This window comes from Trichosurus vulpecula, chromosome 1 (assembly GCF_011100635.1).
Source record: "Trichosurus vulpecula isolate mTriVul1 chromosome 1, mTriVul1.pri, whole genome shotgun sequence".
In the NCBI taxonomy this organism is placed as follows: domain Eukaryota; kingdom Metazoa; phylum Chordata; class Mammalia; order Diprotodontia; family Phalangeridae; genus Trichosurus; species Trichosurus vulpecula.
Window position 1 is genome coordinate 224,773,350 of NC_050573.1, and position 7,673 is coordinate 224,781,022.

Sequence of the window (7,673 nt, forward strand, 5' to 3'; positions counted from 1 at the left end):
TTTTATCTGGGAAAGGACTTCTGGGGAAAACTTTACCTACAGGTCGAGTAGATGAAGGAAAAGGGAAGAGGAGAAGAACAGGGGATAGGAGGTGTGGAGGTAGGAATGTGGGTGCAGAGAAAGAAACAGATAAAAGGGGAAGAAAAGGCACTTGGTTTTAAGACCTAGAAAGCCAGAGAAAATAAAGAACATAGGATTGTTGTGTGTATTATACTACCCTGAAGCAAAGCAAAAAAAAAAGAAAAGAAAAGAAAAAGAAAGAAAAAGAAAAGAAAAGAACACACCCTTTTTATTTCCAAATCTAGTCATTGAATGCCAGCTAGTGAGCAGAAGCCCAGCCATGACGCTTCACACATACCTACTTTGGGCTCGCTCCTCAGCAGCAGACAGAGCTGCACCGGGGGTTGCGGCGGGTGTGTGTCTCAGACAGCAGTAATTTATTTATCCCTGTCATGTAACATTAACAATCTGTCTGGAGCTTGGCAAGCACCAACTTGCACTGTCATATAAACTGTCTGACAAACTTAAAGTTTCTTAAATGCTTTTCTTTTCTAGCAGACAATAAAGCATCATAAAATAGCTGTCATCTCCCTTGCTCTCTTCTCCCACCAACCAAAAACATGATAACAAAAGGACCACAAAAATAAAAACGGTCTCCCATTTTTAGCCTTGTAGGTCTCAACTTCTCTCCCTAAATCCATGCCTCCTAACACCAAGAAAGGAGATAAATAAATAAATCCACCCTGGGGGCCAGGGGGTCATGGGGGCCAGTGTTGGGGGGTACATGGCAAAACTGCAAAACAAAAGTAGAGTCATTAAAAATTAATAAAGGGTGTGGATGTATAGCTTCCCACCCCCCTTTTCTGCTCATGCGGATTTGTGCCAGACATTCTGCATCCTCATTAAGTGGTGTCTGGCAGCCTGCCGGAGTTTTAGTGGGTTCTGGGAATGCCAATATATTAACCAGAGGACTTTTCGCATACCCTTTAGAGTTTTTATTCTAGAAAAGTCAACCATTTGGCACAATGCAGCCTTATTTTTGTCCGGGAAAGCTCTCAGCTGCCAATCAAGAGAGAAATTATAGCTATGGACTTCGTAATTTCCAAGACCTATCTGGAAAACAAGCTTGGTGGAAAGAAAAGTCCTCACAAAAACAGCTTAAAAAGCCAAAGCACCATTTTTAATAGGATTCCAAAGAAAAGCAATCCATACATACAGCACATGAATATGCTGCAACACAAACACGGTTTTCAAATCCTGCTACTCTCTGCGTAGAAGCATATTAATTGGAAATATGAACCCACCACAATATTTCTCTGGTAATTAATAGTACAGGTGCCTACTTGTTTCCTTTTGTTGCCTAACAACGAAGTGAACAAGGCTAAGAAAAAATATCTAGCTAGGCAGAAGCAGGCCTTAATGCCGAAATCTTCCTATGATTGTCACAGTCTCTACATTCCTATTTTAAAACCTACATTCAGCTTACATACACATGTCCAATATAGGTCAAGATGTAGTTCTAGATACGCTCACAGCCCTTGGAGGTAGAAACTCTAATTATGATTTTATGTTCCAGGACATCAGGAGTTTCCAGTGGGAATTTTCAGAGGGCTAAAAAATAAGAAATCAGAGGGTCATAAGTTTAGATCCTCAACAAATTAAACAGTCTTTGTATATAACGCCCATTAGCAGTAAATGAAGAAGCTATCTGGGGGGTAATTCTCAGGTTAAAAGTAGAGTGTTATTTCTTCAATGTTGCCCTTTCTAATGTATACGTGGGTGAGTGGGACATGGTGGGGGGAAGTATGAGGGTTTCTTTTTCTATTACTTCCTATGCAAAAGATATGACATTGGGACTGGATATTCACAGTCAGGAAAAGATGGCAAGGGTCACCAGAAACCTTTGATCATGTCAAAATTTGAAGAACATTTCCACCAAAATTCTAAAAAAAAAAAAAAGAGCTTTATGTTCCATAGGATAAATCAGTCAACTGCTGAATACTTAGTGGCAAATGAAAATATATATTAAAGCACTCCACAAAGTTCAAAATCATCATCATCATTATTTTAGTTAATTAATTAAAATTAAAATAATATTCAGGCTAGTCTCAAGAAAGATTAAAAACAAGGGGTTCACTTATGTCTCCCCACTTTCTTCATTTACCTACTGAGCCTACTCACTTAATCACCAAGGGCCTCAGTTTCTTCATCTGTAAAATAAAGCATTAGATAAGGGCCCTTCCATCTCTCAGTCCTATGATTTTTGTGCCTGTTATGCTTCTGACTTAGGCCAGAGATTACCAGGAATGAAGTCACTCTCATTTCTCCAAGTTTGCCTGTCAAATGGGGAAGTTACCACCCCAGCAGTCCATTCAGTGAAACAATACTTTTTTTTTTTTTTTACCATAACTCAGAATGCTGTAATGTCAAGTTTCAAAAGCTTGGTCTACTAAGCCAGGTCAGAAACTGTAAACACTTCAGCAGACTTAGCCCTGGGTCTTAACATGCCAAGAAAGAAAACTATTCTTAGATACTGTCTGCAGTAGGAGATAAATAAATATTTACCTATGTATGTATGTCTATTAGGGAGGGGGGTGGTGGCAATTCTCTCATGATGCACCAACAAATTGGCACCAGATCCTTTAGTCAACAGCTGGCACTGGCTGGGTTCCACCATAAGACTTTGGTTGTGCAAACTGAGCCCCAGAAGGGAGGAGGAAGGAGGAGAGGGGAGGAGGGAGAGAGGGGGAAAAGGAAAGAGGGAGAGAGAGACAGAGACAGAAAGAGATAAAGCAGAGAGACAGACAGGGAGACAGAGACAGAGAGAAACGGACAGAAAGAAGAGACAGAGACAGACAGGGGAGAGAGAGAGAGAGGGAGAGAGAGAGAGAGAGAGAAGGGGTGAGAATGGGAGGGGAGAGAAAGAGGGAGAAAGGGAGGTAGAGTGAGACAAAGAGAGGGACAGATAGCACTAAAAGACTACTAGAAACAAAGTGACTTCTCAAAGCAAACTGCAAACGTACACAAACAATAACTACCTCATGATGGGAAAACTCTTCCAAGGGTTACTACAGAAGATTTTAAAAAGTGAGGAGTAAGGAAAACTAAAATCGTAAGACAAAATTTCTCCTTAGACTTTACAGTTTGAGATCCTCACAATTTATATATTCTCAAATGGGCTTTTAGTCACCATGTTCAATGTCAAGACCAGCAAGTCAAGTTATGATAAAGTTGTGTAAAGTCTACAAGGTTCCATTCCCACCTTCCCCCAAATTTTACCACTGCTCTTCTTGAGATCCATCAACTGATATTACAAGTGCTAATTAGAGACCAAATATTACTATGTAATAAGTGTACTTGTTAGAAGCACTATTAACATGCATGTGAGAGGCATCAGGGAGTATAGAGATTAGGGGGCCAGTAAACACAGGTTCAAATCCCAACACATAGGATCAGTTGCCATATGAGCCTGAGTAAATCCCCTAACATCATAGAATTCCAGGCAGTTCTTTAAGACTCTAAGTTATAAAGGAATGGCCCATAATAATAGTACTCACCTCTTAGGGTTATTGTGAGGAAGAAATTAAATCACAGATATGAGGGTGTTTATAAACCTTAAAGCACCAAATGAAAGTTTTTGTTATTATTACTATAAGCAGCATGGCATAGAATCTAGAAAGCTGGCCTCAAAGCCAGAAAGACCTGGGTTCAAGTTCTACCTCTTACATGTATTGGCTGTTTCACCCTGGGCAAGTCATTTAACTTCTTAGTGCTATAGGCAACTCTCTTAGACTATAAGCTGTAGAGAAGGTGCTGACCTGCATTGGTAAAGGAAGTTTCTTCACTCAGGAGTCCCTATTATCAGTGAAATCAAGTCTTCTCTCTAGCACTACAGTTATGCCATCCACATAACAACTTTCACCATCAAAGTTTAGACATATCTTGGTTGGACATGAGAAATTAAATGGGAATTTAGGGGAAGTTTTATGGAAGCCACACATGACACTTGAAGGCCAGCAAATGACACAGAAAAAAGTTTAGAAACTCAGAAATGCATAAAATATATGTATAGTCTTATATAATATCAACCTATTTTATCTTCTAATACCATAATAATTCAGTCTTCTGCTGCAAAGGGAAGCCCAAAAATTTTACAAGAATTTTGTAGATTGAGGGGGTGCTGCATCCCTAACCCCTGTGATTTGGAAAGGATGACTGTATTATTATTACAATTATTGCTACTGTCTGTATCAATGGAATAAGTTTCCAGGCTGGGCTTAGTCAATAACAACACAGGTCCAGGTCCTTCCCCACCCAAATCCCACCAAACTGCATATATGTAGAAATTTACACATGTATGCTTATAGAATAGCTATACACATTCCATGTTTTTGATGCTATTTGATGCTATTCGAAAAAGAAGAAAAGAAAAACCCTCCCATGCCAGCTCTGTATGGCACTAAAGCAGATTTATAGGCTAATACTCTGAGATAAGCATTGTTATTTATTGATGATGATGTGTGTGTATGTGTATAGCTGGATATGGTACGATTAAAGTTTCTTCAAATTACGCTTAACAGAATACTCACAGTAATTAAATACTCAGTGCTGAAGCACTAGGACAGATATAGATGTGCAGAAGATTATTCCTAATGTTAGTTGGCCTAGTGATAGGCACCCTTTGAAAAGGAAACTCCCCATCATTATCCTCAAGGAAAAGCACCAGGGTCTGCATATTTTTATGGGCCAGTACTATTGATTAACACTACATATCTCTAACTCAGTTAACTACTACTATCTCATAGGAAATATCAGCATAACATATCAGCTCATAGTGCCTAGCACAATGTCTTGCCAGTATGCATTTAACAAATATTTGTGGAATGTGTGAATGACCATCTAAGAAGCAATCCTAAATCATTAGTGAATCACTGTTTCAGATTAAGAATAAGTTAAAATTCAAAAAAGTCCAAAAAAATTTTTAAAAAAAGAATAAGTTAAAATAATTGAGGAAAGGGAGAAAAAAGGGTGAGGAATAAAGCAAAACCCATGACATTTTCCCAAATTAAAGGGCTCTTAAGAAACACATTATATTAGTTTAAAATAAATAAAACAAACATGAAATGTACTTGCCACCCAGACTATCGCTGTGTAACAACCAACCAGTCAGCCTTCCCTGAAGCTGTGCTTGCCTTGAAAGGGTCGGCTGACAAAGGTCCTCTGCTTTGCCTTCCTGTGGAAAGGTGCAAGCCCGGTAGTCTGGGAAACAGGACGCTGATTTACATGTCTGCTGGATGTGGTCTTCCCATCTCCACAGTCCCTTCATTCTCGTGGAGAATCTATTCCAGCAAAAGTTTGAGGGTTTTTTTTCTTCCTAACAAAGAAGGCCACCTTTTCTCCCCAGTTAAAAACATTTTAAAATAGAATGCCCTTTCCGCTACCATATTACATTAAACTGAAGAGCTCCGCTGTCCTCCACAATCATCGCTGATTATACATACAGAAAAAACCTCATAAAGAAACCTCAAACATTATAAATTACAGTTCAAAAATCTCTAGAAACGCCTCCTCACAGATGTCCTGTATTCAACCTCAAAACAAAGGCAAGTTCTTTGATTTTTTGTTGGATACTCATTGTTTCCTGTTTATTCCAGGGTGAGGGTCAAAGAGAAATTCAGCCTACCGGTTTACCCCAAGACTCCTCGACACAACACAGAACAGCCTAACACAAGGTAATAGACTTCCCAGCCAACATAATGAGCTTCTGATGACCTTGCTCACATCAACTGATGCAAGACTGATCGGTAGTAGATTAGACAGGTAAGACAAACCTAGATTTGAACTAAGATAACTATAACAACAGTATCTACGAGTATAAACTGGGTTTGTTTTGTGGTTGATTAGGGTTGGGCTCTCTGTCTGAATGTGGGTGCCTTTCAGACATCCCTCTCACCTTCCTCATTTTTCCCCTGAAAAACTTCTCTGCATGGTCCTTCACATGCAGGGCTCTCCCTACCAGCCAAAATCACAGCCGACTTAAGTTGGTCTACCTGGGGCCAAAGCCGGATGAACTCTTGGCTCCCACTACCGCAGCTGCACTCTATGCTATGCAAAATTAACTCTTGCCACTGCAGTTAGCAAGCACACGGTGCTTATAAAAGCGACACCAGGCACTGTACAAAGGGAACCGACTAATTATCTGGAGTAATGGTAGGGAGAATAATTTTCTGCAATAACAGAGATGCCCGACAGACAACCAAAAACAAGGCTTGCAGTGTCTGGGATTGCAAGGTGCAACCCCATTCACCTCTACAACTGGGTCGACGAAAACCCCACGACCTAAGACAGCTTCCTCCACTCCTGCACCATCCCGGTCCAGCCGATCCCCACCCCGTAGCACAGACAGCCAGACAGCCTGTGTGCACTTCCAGTCTCCAGGGAGAGAGGACTCGCAGGCAGAGGCGAGCACAGACGAAGGGCGGCGGTGGCGACTCCGTTCCTCTCCTACCCGAGACCAGCACCCCCACCCCCACCTCGACCCCTGGAAGTTCCCATAGGTCCGGCTCAGTCCCCCTGGACGTTCCCTTGTCCAGTTCCCAGTATCGTCCTGTTCCTGTTTCCCACCCCCACCCCTGCTGGACGCGATGGCTGAACTTAGGACCAGACGTCTGAGCCCTACCCAGACACCTACAGTCCCAGCTCCCCGAAGGGAGCTCCCAGCCTCACTCACCTGCAGCCGCCCCCTCCCTCTTAAGGACCGAGAACCGGTGGGGAGACGCAGGCGGGGGAGTGGAGAGGGGAGGGCTGCAGACAGGCTCAACCCGGGCCAGACAGTCAGGAAGGGGCCGCGCTGGAGCCGCAGTTTTCCCGGCCCAAGACCCGGGGGCTGGTGTGCTGGGAGAGATGCCCGCGGGGCGTGCAAACCCAGAGAAGAGGCGCGGGAGGGCCCGAGGGCCAGAGCTGACCGCTGGGGACGCACTAAGACTGAAGTGTCTTGTCTCTTTAAGAGTCGGAGACCTTAAACTTGGGCCTCCCTCCCCCTCCCCCTTTCACTTTCCCAGGGACTTTCAGTCTGTCTGGCGGCGGCGGCGGCGGCGGGGACTGCGGCTCCTCCCCGGCTCTCTGGGATTCCCCGGCCGGGGCTCGGGAGCTGCGGCCGCAACGGCTGCATCTCCACTCGTTTCACAACCGGCGGGAACTCCGGAGCAAGCGAGGAGCAGAGGAGAAAAGGAGGGAGGGAAGGAAGGAAGGAGGGAGGGAGAACGAACGCGGCAGTGGCGGCACTTGCCTCCTTCCCGAAGCCCCGCAGCTACCCCTGCCTGCAGCAGCAACCCCCTCCCCGGGCTGGGGAAAGGGAGGCGGGGGAGATGCGGGGAAGGGGTCGTGGAAGGTGGCGGAGGGAGGCTGCCTCTGCTGCTGCCACTGCTGCCTGATAGAAAGTGTCCTACCTCCTGCTCCTCCTCCTCCTCCTCCTCCTCCTCCTCCTCCTCCTCCTCCTCCTCCTCCTCCTCCTCCTCTCTTCCTCCTCCTCTCCTCCTCCTCCTCTTTTTCTCCTCCTCCTCCTCTTCTTCCTCCTCCTCCTCCTCTTCCTCCTCCTGCCGCCGCCGCCGCCTCCCCCTGTCTGTCTCCAGCAGCGTATCTGTGTGCGCGGAAGGCTGTGTCTGTCTCCAACT

At 44.4% G+C, this 7,673-nt stretch overlaps 1 protein-coding gene across 1 annotated transcript in view; it reads right to left on the reverse strand.

The window, feature by feature from the left end:
- LDLRAD4 (low density lipoprotein receptor class A domain containing 4) overlaps window positions 1–6,777 on the reverse strand; it is a 607,914-nt gene extending 601,137 nt beyond the window's left edge. Inside the window, exon 1 of the mRNA XM_036740198.1 lies at window positions 6,731–6,777. The gene's annotated coding sequence lies outside the window, so the exon portion shown is untranslated. The remainder of the gene's footprint in view (window positions 1–6,730) is intronic.
- Between the last annotated feature and the right edge of the window lie 896 nt (window positions 6,778–7,673).